This window comes from Zootoca vivipara, chromosome 5 (genome assembly GCF_965207765.1).
Source record: "Zootoca vivipara chromosome 5, rZooViv2.hap1.1, whole genome shotgun sequence".
Lineage (NCBI taxonomy): Eukaryota > Metazoa > Chordata > Lepidosauria > Squamata > Lacertidae > Zootoca > Zootoca vivipara.
The window spans coordinates 15,935,663-15,958,616 of NC_142588.1; the positions used below are offsets into that span (position 1 = coordinate 15,935,663).

At 45.3% G+C, this 22,954-nt stretch overlaps 1 long non-coding RNA gene across 1 annotated transcript; it reads right to left on the reverse strand.

Annotated features, from left to right (window-relative positions):
• Nucleotides 1-800: 800 nt before the first annotated feature.
• On the reverse strand, nt 801-8,974 carry LOC148685579 (uncharacterized). The gene is made up of 2 exons (XR_015950055.1): nt 8,856-8,974; nt 801-1,902 (listed from the first exon to the last, which is right to left on the reverse strand). It is a non-coding gene; the product is annotated as an uncharacterized LOC148685579 (long non-coding RNA).
• Nucleotides 8,975-22,954: the final 13,980 nt, after the last annotated feature.

Sequence of the window (22,954 nt, forward strand, 5' to 3'; positions counted from 1 at the left end):
TACTTTTGTACTTGAACAGTGGCATAGCGTGAGTTGCCAGCACCCGGGGCAAGGCGCTAAAGGGGATGATGGACAGCATCACCCAGGGAAGGGGGCTAGCACATCGCTATGCATCCTCCTCTCCCATTTTTAGTGCAACCCCCAGGTGTCTTATTTACATAATAAGGTTGGAAGCCATAATGAAAAGTGGTGGCCCCAACCTTATGGAAAAAAACCTTTTGACACCTTTGTGAAACCCTTCTGCTTTGTGTGACCTTTGTTACGTGGAGGGAGTGCTCTGCTTTTAGTTTAGTAGTGTGGCTGCTGTTTTAGCTTTTTATGCTAACAACAGAGATAGTTGTTTTCAGTTTAATGTTTGGATGAAATTGTTTTAAATTGAGGCTATGAACCTACATAAGCAGCTGTAGAAAGGATGCAGGGGCGCTGGGTATAGGGGGCAGAGGGGGCTTCAGCTCCCCCCATATTTTTGGGCAGGGGCAGAGCCCCCCCCCAATATTAAGGGGCTGCTCCCACCACACCCCGCTGCTGGCCACCCTCCGCATGCCCCAGCCCCAGCCTCCGCCCAGCAGCACGGGAGCTGGGTGGTAGCTGGGACCAGCGAGGGTGATTTTTGCTTTTGCTCATCCCAGCCTCCACCCAACAGCCCAGGAACCCAGGAGCTGGGCAGCTGAGATGAACAATCGTGAAAATCACCCTCTGTGTGTCCTGCCCTGCTTGGCACATGACGGGTGGCGTCACATGACGTGTCACATGGCTGTGAAAGGATGTGATAAATTAACAGCAAAGGGTCTTGAACCATCTTAAGGACGGACACATTTATTATGGCATAAACTCCAAAGGACCCAGGTTCAATTCGTAAAGGGCCTTGAGTCCACCAAAACTTATGCCACAATGGACTTAAGGCGCCACAAGTCTCATCACTGTTTTTCCTGCAAGAAACTGACACAGTTAGCACTCTGGAAAATTTTAAATGATTAGTTGGAGGTGACAGTATGGAACCGAATGGAACAAAAGTCTAGTCCAGACACAGGCAAACTCAGCCCTCCAGATGTTTTGGGACTACAACTCCCATTATCCCTAGCTAACAGGGCCAGTGGTCAGGGATGATGGGAGTTGTAATCCCAAAACATCTGGAGGGCTGAGTTTGCCTCTGCCTGGTCTAGTCTGTTAAAAGGTAGCTTCATGTGGTCACCTCTCTAGATGTTGGGGGGCTATATCTTGCAAGAATCAGCCTTGGGTGGTTGAAAGAGTCAAGTCAACGTTTCAAGCCCAAATCTTTCAAATTATGACATTCCACGACTGAAAGCAGTCCAGCCCACAACCCTGTTGAAACTGTAGATGTTTTCGACCCCTTCTGTGAGGAGGTAACAGTGGAATGAGAGTAAGGAAAGCTGGCACTGGCAAGTTCAGCACAGATATATTGATGAGGCAGGCTGAGGAAATGTTGACTACTACCTGTGGTTGTGTGCACACCTAGAGTAGAGACAAGGGTACATGCACAGCCTTTGTCTACCGCTCATGAACAAGCCATTAACTCTCAACCCACTGGAGAAAATGCAAAAACTGGAAAGACAGATTGAATGGCCCGCAGCAAAGGAGAATTGTAGCTTCAGAGGCGGGGTGGGGGGAAATAACCTAGAGAGAACTGCAGTGCTATCTTTTGTTGATTTTGTAGAGGACTTCAGTGAAGAGGAACAGAGGGCGCTGTGACATCTCTTATGCTGTTTTCCTTTGTTAGGTGTGGGATTGACTGTCATATTCCGGCACAGCAGCCCCTTCGCCTTTCCTCTCCCGTTTGTGTTTTTCATTACATCGCCTTACTCATTAGTCACTGACAACATCCAGCGAGATGCAGGGGATCTGCAAGTGACCAGGTCAAGTTGTGAAGAGCGAGACAGTTCTCTGTAGAAAAAAAAGATGGGACAAAGCAGTTGAAAGACCCAAAGCGTCAGAGCATGCAACGATGCTACAAAATGAGACGGTGGCAGCAGCTATAGGGTACCAGTGTAGGCAGTGTATCCAGCCCAAATATGTCTTCACACATGCGGATTTTCTAGAAAATATTACTTGGTTGAATTTCTGCTTTTAGCAAATTCCAAAAGGGTAGCTGTTTAAGAAAGGAAAAACCATAGGCATAGGAAAAACTTAAGGCATAGGCGGATGGAACATTATAGCCAGCATTTCAGAGGTAGACTGCCTCTAGTTAGAGAAGTTCGATTAAGCATGGCTACACAACTTGTAATTTACCAAGCTGAACAGAACCAACCAGTCACATGTGACAGTTCAGTAGGAGCTGAAACTTTCTGTTTCACTTTTTGTTACATTGCAACTGATTGCAGAAACCAGGAGGCTGTTATGGATTTGGGAGGATGTGAAATTTGGTTGAGCTGTGCTTTGCATGGTGGTTCACAAGTTAGCTATCATGTCTAACAGCCACTGGTTGACTCTATGAGTTTGCTTAATCCTTTTTTCAGTAAATCCCACACATTAACAATCAGAGATATTGTGGGGAATCTCTATTGGTGGTCCCCCAAGGCTCAGAGGCATGGCTTGTAACTGCTAAAAGCTACGCAAGGCCAGGAAACTTCCTCCCAACTGAGTTTAGATAAACTTCAAGTGCATGACTTGAGACTTTCCTGTTCCAGAGGGCATTTTAAGGTAGCATTTGGTTTTATGATAATTTTTGTTGTTTTATTGCCTCATTTTCTTATGAGCTACTTTTATGAGACACTGCTTAGAACTGCACAGGATTAAGTTGTATATAAATGTCTTAAATAAATATGAAAAATCCCATACAACGGGACAACTCAGTTAATGTAGCCTATCCAAAGGCATGCAGACAGCATGGGGAGGGAATATAATTTGCGAGTAAAAAGGATTGTAATTAATTTCCAGAATTTGCTACCACAAAATGTAGTGAGAGCCAGTAGCTTAAATGTCTTTTTAAAAAATGATCCAACAATTCATAAGTCTATTTGTTACTTTTAGCCAAGGGAACTTGAATCAAAGGACCAGGAAAACAACCTATGAACAAATACATTTTGGATGATGACATCCTTCCTCAGTGATACAAGACTAAAGTTCTCTTGTAAAGACAACATCTCTCTTCTTTTCTTTTCTTTTCTTTTCTTTTCTTTTCTTTTCTTTTCTTTTTTGTACTGGATCCTTTTCTTCTTTCTGTGTTGTATGGATGTCCCAGAATGATGACCAAATAAGACTCTCCAGGCCACAGAAGGCACTCAGGCTGAAATATCTCATCTATTCAGATATCATATTTACTGTACAAATGTTTGGGTTCCTGTTTGAAGGCAGCTTGTTCACTCCTAGTTTGTTTATTGGGCTTAGAACTAAATGTTCCAGCATCTCTGTGAAATATTAACATTTCCCCTGAATTACATAACTGTGAGCTAAAAATGTATGTTTGTGATACCTGTACCACCAGCCTGACAAAGCTCAACATCCTTGAGCCCAGACACCGCGCCAGCACTCCACACATCAGCATTGGTGACCACATGCTTGAGGTGGTAGACAATTTTGTCTACCTGGACTCCACTTCTCCATCAACGCTGAGCTGGACAAGCACCTTGGCAAGGCAGCTATGGCAATGGCTCACCTCTCCAAAAGGGGATGGAAGAATGTGATGCTGATGACTGATCTAAAAATGAAGGTCTCCCAGGCTTGTGTGTTGAGCATACTGCTTTATAGAAGCGAGTCGTGGGCAACTTACAACTGCTCGGAGCAATGCCTCAACACCTTCTACATGAGCTGTGTGTGTCTGGAAGATTTGTGAAATCACATGGCAAGACAGAGCCTCAAACAAAGATGTGGACAGGGAGCTGGCTTCAGGCACTGGGCCCATTGGTGGACCACTCTGTGATACAAAGATGTATGCAAATGAGACATGAAGGCTGGCAACTGCAACCCCTCCATGTGGGAATTCCTTGCAGATGAATGCAGTGCCTGGAGACAGACAGTCAGGTCATGTATGCACAGCAGTGACCAGAGGAGGAATGACCGATGGGAGGAGCGTAGAAAGAAGAAACATCATGGCGCATCTGCAGTAGCACAACTGGTCGCCTTGATCTGCTGCAGCTGCAATAAAACATGTCTGTCCTGTATCGGTCTCTACAGCCACCACAAGTGCTGTAACTCTCCAACCATTTGAATTCACCTCTGAAGGCACACTATTGTCTCCCAAAACAGACGGATGCCAAAAATCTGTATGTGACTCATTGATTAGATCAACCTACAATAGTAATTGTCAACATCACACCATCATCTCCACCATCTGACTGGGGACTCATCCACACTTACCTACGCACAGGTCTGTGCTTTAAAGCGCCATGTCTCAGAGCTTTTTTCTTGGTCCCGGCACTTTCCCTGTGAAAACCCACTCTTTAACACTGATTCTGAACAAACATCAATATGGGCTTACCGTGGCTTGCCCTTTGCTCCATTCCAGCAGTAAAGAGCAGGTATTCATGGGGAGAAATACTGGCACAAAAAAACCAAACCAAACCAAAACAAAACAAAGCACTCAAACACTTTGAAGCATGGACGTGTGCCTAGAAATGTGGCACAAAAGGAAGTCTGGATGAGCCCTGGCACTCTTGATGCAGAGCAGTGTACCTGTGTGTCTGGAATGAAAAACTGCCAAATCTATGCAGACTAGGATTGGGGAGGTGTCAAGTGCAGCATGTGGTGGCAGGATTGCTGGCAGTAGTGGTGGAGCTGAATGCTTTCTCTCTTCACCTGTCCTGCAGTCTATTATTTCCCCCAAGTAGTTTTTCTTCCAGTGAGGTTTTGTGATTAGAAGGAACCTCTGCTCAGAGGAACTCCTACCTATCCTGCTTTGACTCTCCCCTACACACAGACACACACAGGCAGGGCCGTCTTACCCATAAATACCTAGGGGTGCAGGGCACCCGAGAGCCGGGCTCTCAAGGGCGCCAGGCCGAGAGTCCAGGGCCCGAGAGTTGAGACTGGGGAAGAGCCCACCCGTCGGTCGGAGTGCCCCGGCGGGCTTTTCTACTGCAAGTGACTCAGCGCCACGAGTTTGGGGGCGACTGGGCCAGCAAGACATTGAGGCGGGCGGACGGCTCCGCCCTCTTGTGCGTCTGGGACTGGGCAACTGGGTGTGTGTGTGCCGGGCAGATCTTTGCACCCCGCCACCGCATATGCTTAAGACAGCCCTGCGCATGCATACACACACACAAAAACACACGAAAACAACTTCACTGAACTTGTTTCCTTGCGGTAGAATCTCATATTGCTGGGGAGTGTGTGGATTCAGCAGCTTGACACAATGGTCCAAATACACAGGACTTTCTCACCCAATTGGCAAGGACTGGGCAGGAAAGTTTTGCACAATTGGCCTCAGCCAAGGGGCTGATGCACACCATACCCTAGGGCGAGGGACCATATCGCAGAACATCTCTCAGAAGCAAGATGCCCTTCAACCACACATATATGTGCGCATTTCATAACATTTATATACCGCCTGATTTGCAAAATAAAAACAAAAATAAAACTCTACTTGAGAGCAAAACCCAGAAAACATGCTGGGTATTGTAAAACAGTGGTACCTCTACTTACGAATAACTCTACTTACGAATGTTTCTACTTATGAATGGAGCTCCGTCCGCCATCTTGGATGCGGTTTAGATAGGATTTTTTCTACTTACGAATTTTTAGATGGGGTTGCTTCGACTTACAAATTTTTTCTCCCAATGCATTCTATGGGATTCGACTTACAATTTTTTTCTACTTACGAATGTGCATTCAGAACGCATTAAATTCATAAGTAGAGGTACCACTGTATTTAGAATTAATCTGATCTCCTTTCTAGAGTGATATTGAACATAAAGGAAATAGCTAGGGCTGGGTGATGTATTGATATATTGTCCAAAACTGGTTTGAAGTCCATATCGTGATAATCGGTTTCATAATTTTTTCCTGGCTATATATCACGTGTGTGGTATGCAAAAACCACAATGTGGGGAAAACTGTGAAGCCCGCCAATGCCTCTACATAGCTCCATCCTTATTTTCGTCATTGTGATATATTGGTATATCAAAATGTTTAGCTGGTGATATATCACAATGTTGAAAACCAGGTATCACCCAGCCCTACTGTTTGCCTCTACAAATCTACTCTTATTCCAGACATTGTGATATATTGATATATTGTGATGTTTAGCTGGTGATATATTGCGATGTTGAAAACCAGATATTGCCTAGTAATAGCACCAGACTTCATTCATATCTTAGGGCTGCAATCCTATGTGCACTAACCAGCAGCTCAGCCCCATTGAGGTTGGTGTGACATGCTTTTGAGCATACAAAAACAGGATTGATCTGTAGGTCAGCAATGGGCAAATATTTTTACTGACTTATTTTTAAAAAGTAATCTTCACACTACCTTTCTTTTGGAAAGATACCTAAGGCAGTTAACAGAAATAACCAATGAATATAACTCACCACAAAAACTATCCTCGAAACATAAAGCATTTGCAGTAGCAACAAACAAACAAACAAAACCATAAAACAAAACCCTACCAATTACAAAATATGGCAACATAGGTAGCAGGAATCCAGTGAACTAACACTTTGAACTGGATCAGGAAATAGACTGATATCCAAGACCATTGGAGCAAGATTCGAGTTATATGCTTCATTTGGCAAGCTCCACGTTGCACGTGGAACCGGTTAAAATGTCCAAATGCTCTCAAAGGCAGTCCCACACAGGCTGTGTTGCAGTAGTCAAATCTGGATGTCACTAGTTCATGAGTAACCAGTGTCCAATTCTGTTTTCTCCATGAAAGGGCACAACTTGTGAATGAATCTGCGGAGAAATTCAGTGTAAATGGCTGCCCGTTTACGCTTTATGCTTTGAAAAAGATTTCTGTGGCCTCTGTTGATGTCAGAAAATAACTGTCAAAGATCAAGGCCTTATGCTGCTACTATGATGCAGACTTGATTGGCAATAACTATTTGGTGACAAGGAGTGTGTGCGTGTGCGTGTGCTGCTTTTAGTATTTACAGACAGGGCTTGGATTGGGTAAATTCATTTTGATTGGTCTGGTAAACTACAGATTGATTGACTGGAGGTTCCAGCCCATGAAGAAAGGGCAGTTAACTGTCAGAAGTAACGTAGGTTGAGGAAGTCAGTTGACCAGATAAAGCTGAGGTGAAAGAATAGCTGAGATCTGAATATTAAGCTTTTATTCCCCAGTGTGATAACTATACTTTGCTGGTGGAGATCAAAGAAGGGCCAAGAGAGGATGACCCGTACAAAGGCCTTACCAGAAGAAGGTCACACGGGAGTTTTTAAAATCGGCTAAACTGTCCAAGCAGCCATACGTACAACTGAAGAAGCTCTGAGGTCAGAGGCACACTGTCCCCAGTTGTTGGACAACAATATGATGAGTGAATTTGGCTTGAGGTAAAAGCCTTTTACTCTGACACCACTGTGCTCCCACCGCTGGATTTTGAATCTATGTACGCATATCGTTAGCCACTATCCAGAGCAGGCATCCCCAAACTGCGGCCCTCCAGATGTTTTGGCCTACAACTCCCATGATCCCTAGCTAACAGGATCAGTGGTCAGGGAAGATGGGAATTGTAGTCCAAAAATCTGGAGGGCCGAAGTTTGGGGATGCCTGATCTAGAGGTATCCTGTAGTTTCTTGTTAGCTACTGCTGTTTTGTGCGAATCCAAGCCAGCTCTGATCCAACTTGAGATCAGTAGCCATATCCAATTTGCACCTAAGCCCAGGTGTGTGCACTTGAAATGGCTGGTGGAGCATCCTCATTTGCCGTCCTACCATCCATGCTTGCACCTCTGCTGCAGTGAGGGGAGGGAGCCAATCAGGCTGGCTTTGCCTGCTGGTGATGCTACCCCATTGGCCGCCGCTGGGAATCAATCCCAGCTCCTGCTGTCTTTTGGGTTGTTACTGGCATGGCACAGTTGCACTTGGCAGTCTAAACCCATCCAACTCTCCTTCCTCTGGTGAATCCTCTTTCCTTGAACCAAGGATACCAGATTTTTTTCAATGAATCCGAGGACACTTATTGTCCGCTACATACATGTGAATGCTGAGAAAGCTGTAGATCCGGGGACTGGGGAAACGGGGACATCTGGTAACCTTACCTTGAACCCCCTCCCCATTTTTTTAATTTTTTTTGAGCTTTTATACTCTCACCCCCTCCCTCCCTTTTCTTTTCTTTTCTTTTCTTTCTGTGTACCTGTGGGTAAAACATGCTTTTCAATTAAATACTGATCAGCATTCTCAGACTTGCCTTGTAGTATGGACAACAATCAGTTCTTCAAAAACTAACAGCACATTCCTAACCATATCTAATCAGATGTAAGCCCCAGGGCCAACCCACCCACGAGGCAAGGTGAGGCAAACGCCTCAGGCAGCAGGGCCCACTGAGGCCGTAGATCTCAATGCCAATCTTCCCTCCCTGTTCCGGATGTACATCTTCCCTGACCCCTTATTCCCTGGCTGGGAGGGGGGCACCATTCTGAGGTCCGCCTCAGGTGCTAAAATGCATTGGGCTGGCCCTGGTAATTCAATTGGCCTGGCACATAGGTAAGTGGGGTTAGGATCGCTGCCTTAAGCTGTGGTCCTACTAACCCCCTTACTTGAGAGTAAGCCCTATTGATGGCTTCCTTTTAAGTAGTCATGCTCATGGCTCCCCTGTCAGGCTCATATCTTGTGCTTTCTCACTTGGAAGGGAGATGGCAACCTCATAAAGATCATCTCAGGGAGGAAAGTGTTATGAATAGGGGTTGGGGTGGGTGAAAGGGTGGGGCAACCAGGTAAGTCACATCAGACAATGACATCCTCACCTGCTCTTGTGGAGACACAGCGGAGGAGGTGGAAACACATCAAAGACTAGTGATGCTTACCATGATGAGGAAATTCGAAATGAAAGCAGCTAGAAAAGCCCAACGTTGCCTCATTTTAAGCTGGCAATGTGTACACAGCCAGTGTCTCTGGAGTCCTTGGAAACTGTCACTAAGCATATGTAAGACCTCAGTGTAAACACCAGTACTCCCTTATGTACATAATAACCCTTTGATAAACAGTTAATAGTTGGCGCTGTCTCTAGTGTTGGTGGCAATCTCACGCCAAAGCCGAACATACCAGGCTCTCAGGAGTTTTAAAATGCATTCTAAGGGAATAGGTGACGGCAGAAAAAGGTCAGATTGAGTAAATCCAAATTATGGAGGCAGGAGAGTTCCATGGGTCCTGGAACATAAAAATTAAAGAAGCAGAAATATTTCAATTTGTGTTAGAAGTAGAGAACTGTTTCCCTGCAGAGGCTATGCTGGAGAAAGGCAGTTCTTTGCGGCCAACATGGCTGCCTAAGTATTCACAGCATGCCCTTTGGTACAGGAGAACTCCCAAGCTATGAACCTGAAGCCCTGTTGACAAATTTCCACATATGCATGGCACTCAGGAGTGAGGATGGGCTTCTAGCCCCATGAGTGATGTTTGCGTCCCCGTTACTGTGCTACCCCAACCTTTGCATGTCACAGGCCAAGCAAGGGCCAAGGAATCTGTGGCCCTCCAGATGTGCCTGGACTACGACTCCCATCATCTAGGATGGGAGTTTGAGCCCAATAATATCTGAATGGTTTCAGGTTTCCCATCTCTGTCAAGGCCATGCCTACTTTGCTGATGTGATGATGACATGTTGGCATGGTGGGCTACAAATTTGACAAGGCCTCTTAATCTTCTGAGGCCTGACATTTCGCTGTATAGTAAATTTTGCGACAGAAGCAGATCCCCAGAATTTGAAACCTATTCTGCAATGTGTTGCCTGAAGTTATTTATTTATTTATACATTTCACTAATTTTACAATCATTTTGACATTTCAAAACTTGACTTCCTTCCCCCTCTTTCTGCGGTTCCTTAAATTTGTTTTTAATATCTTCTGCACATCCAAATTAATTTGCTCCTTTATTCATCTTCTTTCAATATATACTCTTATAAAACTGCAAGCTGTTACAATAATCCTGCCAATGTTTTTAACTGTTTATAATTTTTTCTGTAAATATTCAATGAACCATTTCCATTCTTTTATTTATTTTATTAAAAAATTGTTATCTCTTGATTTCTTATTCTTTGGGTAAGTTTCGCCACTTCTGCATATTCCATAAGTTTTTGTATCCATTCTTCCTTTGCTGGGACTTCTGCTTCTTTCCATTTCGGGCCTAGTAACATTCTTGCTGCTATAGTGGCATACATAAATAAACTTCTATACATTTTAGGTAGTTCTGTCCCTATATCCTGTTTCTCTGAAAATAAGACGTAGCCATAAAATAAACCGTAGCAGGATTTTTAAGCATTCAAGGAATATAAGCCATACCCCCAAAATAAGACATAGTAATAGGCACAGGAGCAATGTTGGCTATGGCAGGAGAAGGAGGGAAAAAATAAGACATCCCCTGAAAATAAGCCATAGTGTTTTGGTTTTTTTTTTGAGGAAAAATAAATATAAGACAGTGTCTCTTATTTTCGGAGAAACACGGTAATTCCCAAAATGTGTTGCCTGAAGTTAAGAATCCTAATGAAAAGCTCATTCTGCCAAACTGCATCCAGTGCGGAAGTCGGTAGCTTTGCTTTTTCTTGTTCCGTGTCTTCTGAGGCAGCCTGCAATGTCTTCTCTCACCTGGGGGGGGGGGGAATGCAAAGCTTCTTCACCACCCCACTCCTCTCCCTGCGGTGGCTTCGGCCCACAGTATGAAGACCCAGAGACTGAAAGACAGGGGCATGGAGAGCTGCTCCATTGTGGAAGGGAGAAAAAGCCTCTCTCACCTGTCCTGCCCCTCAAAACCACAATGATATGAGCAACTCATATGAAGTAATTCTGCAAACTTATAGATTTGCTACCGTACCTTACACGACCAAAGGAATTCTTCAGTGGTTATTTAGTCTGGGCAGAATTAATTAAAGCCCATATAATCCCTGCTGGATGTTTATCTGCTGTCCCCTGTACGACTCCTGACAGGTTTTAATTTTAATACATTTCCAATTACGGGTTTTCTCCACCTCCCTAATACACATACAAACCTGTGTGTGTGTGTGTGTGTGTGTGTGTTGGCGGCAGGAGGACCTTTTCATTCTGGTTAACCTAAATCTTCCTTTCTGTAAATTCAGCAACTTGCTTCTGGCCTTACTTCCGTTGCCATGGTGAACAATTTATCACTAACCCCCTTTTATAACAACCTTTTACATTGCAGAATATGGTTATGTCTCCCCTTTCATACCCCCCACCAAGAAACAGCATGGCAAGTTCTTTCGACTCCCTCCCTAAAAAGACTCCATCCTAAACAATGCATTTCACTGCATTCTTCTGAAACTAGGCTAGGCTACTTAAAAAGGGTTAAGTGTATGCCAAAACCAAAAATTATCCTTGGGATGGGGCCCAACATTTACTAAGTAAGGTTTGGTTCTCAAATTTCATATTAAGGTGATTGTAGAGATGGAAGAATATTATTTTGCAGGACTTATTTAACAGCCTTCCTAAATACCATTATTATTCCAATTTATTAGTCACTTGACACGTAAGGAGCCTCCAAGTGAATTACAAAATTACAGAATTAAACAGTACCATATATATGATATACTTCCAGGGAACCCTAACTGCTGTCTGGTGCCTCAGCTTTTGCAAATCAGAGAACACAATTCGAAAACCCGTAATCCTTTGTGGTCATAGTGAGCAAAATAAATCCTGCATATTACATGCTTAAGCAACTGTGGTTTGATTGTGTAATGAATCAATCAAGTTTGATTTATTAGTAACAGTTTCCATTCAACATCATAAAATGTAGTAAAAGCGTATTCAAAGCAATGCCAGCCAATACTTATTAGGTACCCTGCACCATTTGCTTTCCAGAAACCAAATTGGGAGGGGTGGCTAATACCCCAGAGGACAGGATCACACTTCAAAAAGATTAGAGAACTGGGCCAAAGCAAACAAGATGAATTTTAACAAGGAGAAATGTGAAGTACTACACTTGGGCAAAAAAAATGAAAGGCACAAATACAGGATGGGTGACACCTGGCTTGAGAGCAGTACATGTGAAAAGGATCTAGGAGTCTTGGTAGACCACAAACTTGACATGAGTCAGCAGTGTGATGCAGCAGCTAAAAAAGCCAATGCAATTCTGGGCTGCATCAATAGGAGTATAGCATCTAGATCAAGGGAAGTAATAGTACCACTGTATTCTGCTCTGGTCAGATCTCACCTGGAGTACTGTGTCCAGTTCTGGGCACCACAGTTCAAGAAGGATACTGACAAGCTGGAACGTGTCCAGAAGAGGGAAACCAAAATGGTCAAAGGCCTGGATACGATGCCTTATGAGGAACGGCTTAGGGAGCTGGGTATGTTTAGCCTGGAGAAGAGAAGGTTAAGGGGTGATATGATAGCCATGTTCAAATATATAAAAGGATGCCATATAGAGGAGGGAGAAATGTTGTTTTCTGCTGCTCCAGAGAAGTGGACACAGAGCAAAGGATTCAAACTACAAGAAGGAAGATTCCACCTAAACATTATGATTTGCAGCATCGCACAATAGTACATCAGAAGGGGGAAGACACGGGCTGGATCTAGACCAGAGCTTTCCAAACTGTCACAACACATTAGTGTGTGGGCAGCAGTGTGTACATGTGTTGCGTGAATGCTCCCCGTGCTCCTTCTAGGGATGGAAAGGGGTTAGTTTAACCTCTGGTTTGCTAGTAAAACTGAATTACTGTGTCGTGGAATGATGTATATCTAAAAAGTGTGTTACCAACATGAAAAGTCTGGAAAGCTCTGATCTAGACACATTTTTTAAAAAAGGTTTCAGGAAAACATTACCTCATAATGGGAACTCTATAGCGCCATCTGGTGTCACAGTGTTATAACACATCTAAAACACTTTTGAAAACAATTACAGTGGTACCCCAGGTTGCAAATGCTTTGGGTTATGTGTTTTCAGGTTGTGGACCACGAGAAACCTGGAAGTACTGGAAAGGGTTACTTCCGGGTTTCACTGCTCGTGCATGCGCAGAAGCGCTAAATTGCACTTTGCGCATGTGCAGAAGTGCCAAATCGTGTCACACGTGTGCACAGACGTGGCGCTGCAGGTTACGAACGCTGCAGGTTGCGGACGTGCCTCCGTCATGGATTACGTCCGCAACCCGTGGTTCCTTTGTAATGTAGCTGAGTCCTAGGACTAGAAGGTGGTGGTGGTGGGGAGGCAAAAGTAGACATGGATCTTGGCATGCATTGGCTGGGGTAAGGGTTTGTTGGGTTTTAGAGGGTGAATATCTCATCCCATCTAATAAGAAACTTAGGTAGTGACAGACACCAGGGATCAGGGGTGCCAACCTGAATAAAATATTGGTGGGACCTAGGTAAGCCCCGCCCCACATAATCGATCACAAGACATGGTACACACGTACCATTTGAATGGCAATGTGCATCAAGGGGGGGATCTCCTCAAATATTTAATGGGGTTAGTGAAGAGATCTCAGCCCCTAAGAGTTGGCTCCTGTGCCAGGGATGTAGCCAAAACAGGGTCACCAAGTACAAAGAGGGATGCACGCTTGAAGGAATCAAATCCAAGATTTGCAGAAGTACAAACAAATTTCTTTAAAAAGGGGGGGGGGCAAAGCAGCTCAGTGAGAACGGAGCATGCTCAGTAGCCACAGAATGTAGAGTGACAGCTGATGTAGAAAAATGGGAGGAGGGGGGCAGGGCCAGCCCTACGGCAAGGCTGGGTGGCCCAGGGCGCCAGTGCGCTGGGAAACAGGGGGGGGGGGCGGGCGCCGGAGGGATCTCCGCACCACAGTGCTAGGGTGCCAGATATGCTTAAGACGGCCCTGGAGGGGGGTGTTTTGCTTGGAGGGAGTCACTGCTTGGAACTCTGAGTAAGAGCTCCCCTATAAGGGGCCAAGATACAGTGCAACATTTTGTTGCTGGTCGCTCTGGTGTCGCTTTATTTGCTGTAAGATTCAAGAATTCTAGCCGGCGGAATTTCCCTGTCTTCAAAAACAAACACCAGGGGTGAGCAACCTACCAGCAGAGAAGACAAAGAAGAAGGAATTAAGGTCATTAAAAGTGGGGCGGTGGGGGGGGCGAGAAAGAGAAGATATAAACCAGAGGAGCAAAAAATAGAGGGAGACGAAGACAGCCCCCTATAACCGCATCACCTGCTCCCCACACATTGCAGTAGCAAGAACAAAACTATAACTACAGCCCCATCTTGTCCTTACAAAGCAAACTGTATTCTTTTTTAAAAAGTAAGAAAGAAGAGGAAACTGTCTTCCTTGGGAGGTTACGGGGGGGCGTGTTGGGAGGGGGAATCCAGCTATAGCTGCAGTGGAGCTCCCTTCTCCCCTCCTATAATCTCCGCCTTGTAAAGAGGACTGTGCAGGCATGAAAGAATCGGAAATCTTCTCCCTCGCTGGGATACCTGCTGCTTCCCATGTCCTTCTGGTCTTTGGAGTCTGCAGAACTCTCCTCTTTTGCTGCTGAGTAGTTCTCTTGCACAATAGCACACTACACTCCAGGCTGAGGAGACTGAGTCAGAAGCAGCTGGCAGGAGTGCACCACACAGCCACTGGGGGAAGCTGGAACTTCAAGGGTGGAGGGTGCTGGTTAGGAACACCCTGATTTCATGCTAAAAGCTGTTCTGAGCACTCCTGATGGACCAGGTGTTGCCAGTCACAAGGAAACGTGGCTCAATGTAGGATTCTTGAGCCTCATCACCTACCAGGCTACTTTCAATGGGAATTGCTAAATGCTGTCTCTATGAGGAAAGGGATTGTTTTAAATAAATATCCTCGAGACAGGAGTGGGATCTAGCAACATGCAGAATGTGTACAGACTTGCAGCTTGTGGCTGACAGAGACTGGAAATAGACTCCAGAGAGATTGAGCAAATGATTAGATTGTGATGACTAATTATTATATGTGTGGATAGAAAACAGGCCCTGGTTCTGAGGGAAGGCACAGTTCCAGAGGCTGAAGCTGAAAATCCCAAATCTACCATTTGGACAGGCCTGGATAAATGGTATGAGGGAAATACGACAAATATGAGAGAAGGACCTAAGTAGTATGTCTTGCTATATAATAAAATTGTATGGCTGTCATCACACGGCAGTTTGTGTGGCTACCAACAGGTGGCCCTAGCTATTCTACCATGACAACACACCAGTAAGCAGGTGAGGAAGCAAGCAGGCAGCCCAGGCGAACTTTAAAAGGGGGTTTGGGCAGGTTATGAGGGGAAGTTTGGGGGAAGGTGGTGGGATGAGCTGGGAGCATAGGCTTTGGGTGACCTGTGAGAGGATAAGTGAGAGGTGAGTCCCTGCAAGGAACATTGCAAGTAGTAGTAGTAGTAATTTATTTATACCCCGCCCATCTGGCTGGGTTTCCCCAGCCACTCTGGGCGGCTTCCAAACGAATATTAAAAACAGTACAGCATCAAACATTAAAAACTTCCCTAAACAGGGCCACCTTCAGCTGTCTTCTGAAAGTAGAATAGTTACTTATTGCCTTGACATCTGCTGGGAGGGCGTTCCACAGGGCGGGTGCCACTACCGAGAAGGCCCTCTGTCTGGTTCCCTGTAACCTCACTTCTCGCAATGAGGGAACCGCCAGAAGGCCCTCGGTGCTGGATCTCAGTGTCCGGGCTGAATGGTGGGGGTGGAGACGCTCCTTCAGGTATACAGGACCGGGGCCATTTAGGGCTTTAAAGGTCAGTACCAACACTTTGAATTGTGCTCGGAACCGTACTAGGAGCCAGTGTAGATCTCTCAGGACCGGTGTTATGTGGTCCCGGCGGCCACTCCCAGTCACGTCTAGCTGCCGCATTCTGGATTAATTGCAGTTTCCGGGTCACCTTCAAAGGTAGCCCCACGTAGAGCGCATTGCAGTAGTCCAAGCGGGAGATAACCAGAGCATGCACCACTCTGGCGAGACAGTCTGCGGGCAGGTAGGGTCTCAGCCTGCGTACCAGATGGAGCTGGTAGACAGCCGCCCTGGACACAGAATTAACCTGTGCCTCCATGGACAACTGTGGGCACAGTTATCCCATTCAAAACCAGGGAATCCTCCACACCTGCCCGCCTCCTGTCCCCCCAAAACAGTACTTCTGTCTTGTCAGGATTCAACTTCAATCCATTAGCTGCCATCCATCCTCCAACTGCCTCCAGGCACTCACACAGGACCTTCACGGCCTTCACTGGTAGGAAGGCCCAGGAAGAAGGAGCGGAACCACTGTATGACAGTACCCCCAGCTCCCAGCCCCTCTAGACGGTCCAGAAGGATGTTATGGTCTATGGTGTCAAAGGCCGCTGAGAGATCCAGCAGAACTAGGAAACAGCTCTCACCTTTGTCCCTAGCTCGCCGGAGATCATCAACCAGCGCGACCAAGGCAGTTTCAGTCCCATGGTGAGGCCTGAATCCCTATTGGAAGGGATCCAAATGGTCCGCTTCTTCCAGGCGTGCCTGGAGTTGTTCAGCAACCACCCACTCAATCACCTTGCCCAAGAATGGTAGATTTGAGACTGGGCGATAGTAACATAAGACAATAAGAAAGTGCCTGCCCCTTACAGGAATTTTCAGCTTCAGCTTCCACAGCTAGGAAATTGGCTTAAAATATGAGTCTCTCTCTCTCTCACACACAGAGTTTGTTGTTGTTTCAAATGAAATAATGGATTTTAGCATCCAAACAAGTCATGTTTTGTTTGGCTCTAAGTCACCTTTTTAATAACCCTGTTTGATGCTTCTGCACAGCAGAAGCGGATGAAATGCAATGAATGCAAAAAGTCAATCAAAAGTCTATTTCCTCTAGCAAATCCACTCAATTAATCTTTCCGGGTTTCTCTCCCCCACCCTCTTTCTTCTTTAAATAAATGTGAAAGCAACAGCTCACAATGCTGGTCTTGAAAATCCTCCGCTGCTGCCTGTGTTTCCTCTCGGAGCTGTAGGTGTCAGTATAAACATGGCTTTGAGGTCAGGTGCTTCTGGGATGTCATTCGAACCCATTGAGCTGTCCACATTATTGAAGGAGTCGGCATTCAGATGTTCAGCATGCATGGGACATTGTCTGCTCGGCTGTTTGAAGCCCTGGCAGCAGCAGATGACATCTGGTGACTAATGGGCTCAGATGTGAAAGCCGTTCCCACAATGCTTTGGGCTGCAGCTGCTCCAAAACCACAGCAAGAAGCTGGAAACAGAGAGGAGAGGATCAGTCGAGGGAAAAAAACAAATCAATACCTCCTGATTTCAGAGGAAGTCAAACATGGCCCTGACTACAAATACATTTTCCCAACCTGGCCTTTCTGGGCAAATAAAAAAGAACCACACAGCTTACTGCATTGTGGTTTAGTTTATGCCACTCGAAAGCACACCCCTTTATTAAAATGACACACATTTTGTGCTGCATGATAGTGAAATGAAGCCGGGTTGTGTTTTCCAAGAGGAAAATCTTTTCCACAAGAAGAAGATGCCTCTGGATTTCTCTTGGTGGAAAGAAAAAAAAGGGGGGTCGGGCAGGACCTTCTGCTGGTTTACAATAATGTTTGAAGTGGACACATTTTGCTAAATGTTTAGAGGCTAGTTGATTACTGTTGAGGGGAATGGCAGAAGAGAATCTCCCCCTTGATCGGGCTGGCAAACTGGACGCTCATTTTATAGTGTCGCTTACTTAATTAATAGCAAATAGATTACTAACTGGGACAGGTTTTTCAGAACTTCCCTTGGCTGTCTTGAAATGAACTATATGAGCTTCTGGTCTGCTTCCAGGCTGAATGGAAAATATTGGTTCTGACCTTTAAAGCAGGGGCGAAACTAGGCTTTATTTCACCTGGGTCAAAGACCCAGTTTGGCACACCCCCATGTGCATTTGTGTACACACACACACAGGCTAGGAGCCCCCACGGAGCCCCTCTGCAGGCTTCACCTGGGGCAAAAAAACCTGGCTAGTCCCCTCCCCATATGGCTCTGCTTTAAAGCCCAGAATGGCCTTCTTCCACATAAACCTTCCCAGACTCTGAGGTTGTATTCTCCCCCCAAAAAATATTTTATTAAAATTTTCACGGTGCAATAAAATAATATTAACACCAATAGGAATCATCATAACACAAAAAATTATATGTATATAGCTCACTACCATAATTATACCTTAATCTTCACATCCAAAGAAGTGAGTCTTCCCAGCTCTTGCCTGAAAAAAAGTTTTCATTTTCCTTAGCCTTACACCTTGAGGGAAACTCACTCTGACCTTTCTCTACACAGGTCCCTCTCTTCTATCCATCAAGCCCTCTATATGTATTTTCATTTAACCCGACCCTGAGATTGTATTCTTTGAGTTTCACCACATATGAGGCAGCGATCCTAGACAGGGCCTTTGAAGTGTTGGCACCCCATCTTTGGAATTTCCTTCCAAAGAGGGCCTGATACTTTTACTTCCAGAGAAATTGATTGATGAGCAATCATTTGGATCACACTGCAGGGTGGTTGCATCGAGCAATTATTACCCCGTGCTTTCCAGGGTTCCCAGTCACTTTCCTTAGCACAAAACATCATTTTAAAAAAATTGGTTTTGTTGTACATGAGCGCCAAATCCGCTTTCTCTGTGCAACCTGAATTTGCCAGTGTGTAATTGAACTGCGTCCTCAAAGAGTGACAGTCTGGAAGTGTCTGGTGTTCCTTTATTTTTTTTTATTACTGGCACATCTTGCCATTACTAATGCTCAGTGATATTCTGCTCTTTTATGGTTATAATTAGATGATTGTTGTTTTTAAATAGTTCTTTTACTTGTTAGCAGCTCTGGAAGCTTCACTGTTGGAAGAGTGGGGTGGAAATGTTGTTAAATGCATAAGAATTAGATTCAGCCAGTTAAAGCAGAACTAACATAAGCCCCTTTCTCAAATTTTTGCAAGCTCTGGCAAAATTTCTACAACCCAGCTCAAACTATATTGTTACATCAATTTGCTAATATATTTTAAGAAGTCATCATAAATAAATTCAGCATTTCAATGCAGGTTTTCTCACAACATACACAATTCTGCCCAATATGTGCAGACCTGCAAGCACTTTAATATATGCTCTTTTATGCACGCTTTCCTCTAATATATGCACTTTCTATAAATCTTTAGGTTGGGGAACTGTATCATAAAATGCAGAGATGTGTGGATTTCAAAGGACAGCATTTAGGTTCACATATTCTTTTCTTTTTTAAAAGGAAAGGTGAATTAGGCAGGTTCACATTAAAATTCAAACTGAATTGAATTTCTCTGCCATCCCTAATCAGCCTTTGTTTCTCGTACAGAACAGGGAAACTCATCCTTCACAATTGTTGCAGAATCAAAGGCAGAGGCATGGACTGGACTCAAATATTTTACATGTGACTGGCAATTTGTTTCTGATGCCAAGGAGAAACTATAGGAAGGCCTTCGTGCTGTATGTGGAGGTAATTTGCGTGTCATGAGAAAAATGATGTTGCAAGCCACCTAGACATATGAGATGGGGAAAATAATGCATTCCTTTGGTAGGACATTAGGAAATGTTTAGAGCTAGTGTTGAAAGGCAGGTAATTTCCTTAGCTCCCGGCCACTCCACCTCCAAAAATAAATCAGTATTTTCGATTCGAGAGCAATTCCAAAACAAGTAAAACCAGAAATGGAATGGCATGGAGATCCCGCGCAGATGTTTGCACCATTTAGTGCTGAGACAAAGGGGAGAGAGCTCGTGTCATATAGTGGACAGTGGAGATTGGGAGATTGGGTTTCAGCTCGCCACTCAGCCATAGACCTCACTGGGTCAGCCACATTCTCTCTCTCTCTGCCTAGGCTGCTTCACAGGATTTATTTGTTTAGGATGGAATGCGAAGAAGGAGAGAGAGACTGTGTAGGTTCCCCTGAGCTCATTGAGGAGAAGAGCAGAATAAAAACATAATAGTCAAGACAGGAGGCTGTAATTGCTCCCCCTTCTCCTTATGATGAAACAAGCCTTCCCTTGTTTTGGAGAGTATTTTGCACCCAATGGTGAAAGGGTGTGAAACTGTTTGCAACGGGTGGGTGTCAGGGAAAGAGTGAACATGCTGTTTTGCTGAAGCGAATGGGTCATAGACTCTCCTGCACTGAGCTTGGCGCAGAAGGGGGGGTCCCCATTGCTTTGGCAGTGGGGGTGTCAGCTCTTCCCCGTCCTCCCAAACATAAGCAGATCAGAGGAGAAAATGGCCACGAAACAGCCACAAAGATGTGTTCAAGACTGGAAGGAAGAAGGTTGGGGGGTTTTTTTGGCAAACGTTTTAATGCTCTCCACACCTTTTGCAGCGAAAACCAAACCTCGCGAAAATAAAGCAAAGGGCGTTGAGAAACAATACATCTGAGGGACGCATACTGCTGTCTCTCGCCGCTGCCGTCTCATAGAAAAGTGCAAAGGCACTTCTTATAGTAGTTACTGGCAGTTCCCAGCTCTCATGCAGAGAAATCGCAGCAAAATTGTCTTTGTAGGCAGACATCCCTAACACTACCATGCCCTTAACTGTCATCGTGTATAAAGTGTACTGTGTGGACAGCCACTTAGAACAAGTGTGAAATAAATGTTTGAGAGACAGACAAGATATAAACAGAGGTTATCTTGAAATAAAGATTTCTACTTGCACCTGCATCACACACAAGCTTAACAAAAGAAGACAATTGGTTCAACGTGTATTTTTAGGCCATTTTTTGGTTGTTAGGTTTGGCTGCTGAGTCATTGAAAAACAATCTCTGCCCTGTCACAGATCGCCTCTGCTCCAGGCCTCTACTGAGACCACACCATCAACAAAGGATTCCGCTTCTCCCAGAAGATAAAGGCAGTGGGTTGGTCATACTCAGAGTAGATCCACTGAAATGATTGAACACAGCTTACTTTCAGTTGGTCTACTCTAACTTAGCTGGATTCAACCAAGGGACACCTTTCACCAGGTAGCGTGGGGCTACCTTTGAAGGTGACCTGGAAACTGCAACTAATCCAGAATGCGGCAGCTAGACTGGTGACTGGGAGTGGCCACTGGGACCATATAACACTGGTCCTGAAAGACCTACACTGCCTGCCAGTATGTTTCTGAGCACAATTCAGAGTGTTGGTGCCGACCTTTAAAGCCCAGTATACTTGAAGGAGCGTGTCCACCCCCATCGTTCAGCCGAGACACTGAAGGGCCTTCTGCAAGAAGTGAGGTTACAGGGAACCAAGCAGAGGGCCTTCTCGGTAGTGGCACCCACCTTGTGTAATGCCCTCCCATCAGATGTCAAGGAAATAAACAACTCTCTGACTTTTAGAAGACATCTGAAGGCAACCCTGTTTAGGGAAGTTTTTAATGTTTGATGTATTATCGTGTTTTTAACATTCTGTTGGGAGCCACCCAGAGTGGCTGGGGAAACCCAGCCAGATGGGTGGGGTATAAATAATAAATAATAATAATAATAATTATTATTATTATTATTATTATTATTATTATTATTTATTGAATTTATATCCTTCCCTTCCTGCCGAAGGCACCCACAGTGGCAATTATCGCTCTTGAGTTACTTCTAGGAACTGGGCTCTGTACTAGAAAGATAGTATTTGTTGATATGGAGAGCCTGCACATTTTCCTGATGATTAGCTAAGGAGTTTAAGGGACCATCCGTCCTCCTCATGGGAGCTGGCTGGACAGGAGAAGCAAGGACTGAATGGAGCCTTCTGCCCTAGCATTCCACACATAGAAGCTAACTGGACTAGCAGTTGCATGCTCAACACTAGCAACAGATAGTGTCCTCCGCGAGACCTGAGGGCAACAATGTCATTTGGAGAGCACAAGGTGGGCTGTGTGGCATGCATAATTCTGTGCTCCAACCAGTGGCGGAGGTGGGGTGAGCTGGGGCAGGATGCTCTGCGGGGCCTCCAAGGAGTCTGCCTGCCTCCTCCCCTACATCTGAGGATGAGGCGGCGGGCGGACCGTTTGGGGCGCCCAAGCCACTGTGTCGCTCCCAGGAGAGACGTGTGGCTTGGGTGTACTGCAGGCCCTGTGGTGAGTACCACCTGGAATTTTGTCACCCCTCTCAGTGGTGACACCCCAGGGTGGCCCACCCCCACCACACACCCTTCCTCCGCCCCTAGCTCCAACAGAAGGTGGGTATGGCAAGGGCACTTAGGAGGAACAGTTGGGGTGGGGCTGCTGCTGCTGCCCTCCCTCTACGAATTGTCACTTGAGGTGGTTGCCTGACTCTGCGCAATGCTAGGGCTGGTCCTGTCAACCAGCTGTTGCATGATCTCATGTAACCTGGCCCCAGATACTTGGCAATCTCAAAACAGACTGCCTGTGGGAGTGTGGTGTACCAATGAGCTCATAAACCTGTCTTCAATAGATGGAAGGGCTGGCTATATGAAGTGCTGCTTCCAAGTGGCCTCCTTTGCTTCTGCAGCCAACAAGAAGGGAGCTGCTCGGTGTCTCAGTGGGCCTGAGACCCCAGTGCCCCTGCTTCTCTCCTGCAACATAGCGTGGAGCAGATTTCATGATTGGCTGCATGGTGCTGTAGTAATTCACACAAACAGATGAAGAAGGAGACTGGGTGAAGATGAGTGTATGTTTGTTACATTATTTGCCACTGACTCACTGAATGTAACAATGAGTGATGGAGGGAAACAACCAAGATATTTCCAGGAGGTCTGGCAGTACATCTTATTCCTGCTATTTTACTGCCTGAAACCACATTATTAAACGATAGCTTCTTTTTCGTTCTTTCGCACAAAATCTCATTCTTAAGCTGCGCTCCTTTGCTCACTTACCTGGAAGTAAGTACCCCCGAATTCAACAAGGCTTACTTATGAGTAGACATATACAAGATTGCACTGCTTACCATTTTGTTGTTTCATGAAAGATGCTCAGATATATGCACATCTTTCCCCCTTGATTTGGC